Below are 1,019 nucleotides of genomic sequence, written 5' to 3'. Positions count from 1 at the left end.
GAATATTTTTGGTTAATCCATGCCGTAACGTATCGAGCACCCACGAGTGGATATATATTCACCATGCTGGCGAAGTAAATGTTGAACAGTGAGAAACAAGCCGCAAGCACGAGCTGTTCACGGGAAATCGTTCCGCCATGCATTCCACTTAGCCAAAATTCTATGCGGAATCGTCGCTAGTAGACCATGAGAAGTGCGAGTCTTTTTTCTCGACACAAACCATCCGTAAAATGTCACTATGTAACATCACGAGCATGCAGAGTAGGATCCTAGAGTTCCACCGTTTACATCCATACCTTTTTTTTTGCGAAACGGTCGCGGATCATACTTTGAAATTATGATGAAGAATTGTGAATATTGATTGGTTATTCGGTCTAGAGTAGCTTTAAAGGTATAGGTTTTATGACTCCTCGGTTTTAGTAACTCCTCGATTGTTTTACGATATCCATATCATATCAAGATCGAGCATTTTTTTTTTTTGTTGGATATTCTATAGGTATTTTGCTTTAGGTCAGCTATCTTTGATTCTTTGAAAACTTATTCGATTCGCTTCCAGTAAAGCTTCATCAGAAACAGAATTTACTTTCTTAACATAAAGTTTGGCTTACTCACAATATAGCTACGATTTTCTAGATTGCGGTTTCGTATATGAGACGTATCCTTATTTCCGGAAACAATAGGATTCGAAAACGTCCCAGAATGCGAAGGTGCACAAATTGATAACTGCGAAGTTAGTGTAGGATGAATAAGCTCCGATGAGCTTCATTCTCGATTTCGCATATACGATATACATTACAATGCATCCCAATTGCATTCAATCGCATGAGGGAAATTCTAACATGAAACAAATTAAAAAAATAGTCGCGGCTCCATTTTTAGGGTCAGCGTTCATTCTTAATTTATTGGCTATTAGGGTGTTTTAATATTGCGACATTTTACGGAGGGTTTGTGTCGAGGACTCGCACTTCTCATGGTCTACTAGCGACGATTCCGCATAGAATTTTGGCTAAGTGGAATGC

Source organism: Phytophthora parasitica (assembly GCF_000247585.1).
Source record: "Phytophthora parasitica INRA-310 unplaced genomic scaffold supercont2.9, whole genome shotgun sequence".
Classification (NCBI taxonomy): domain Eukaryota; phylum Oomycota; class Peronosporomycetes; order Peronosporales; family Peronosporaceae; genus Phytophthora; species Phytophthora nicotianae.
This window is presented reverse-complemented; position numbering follows the sequence as displayed.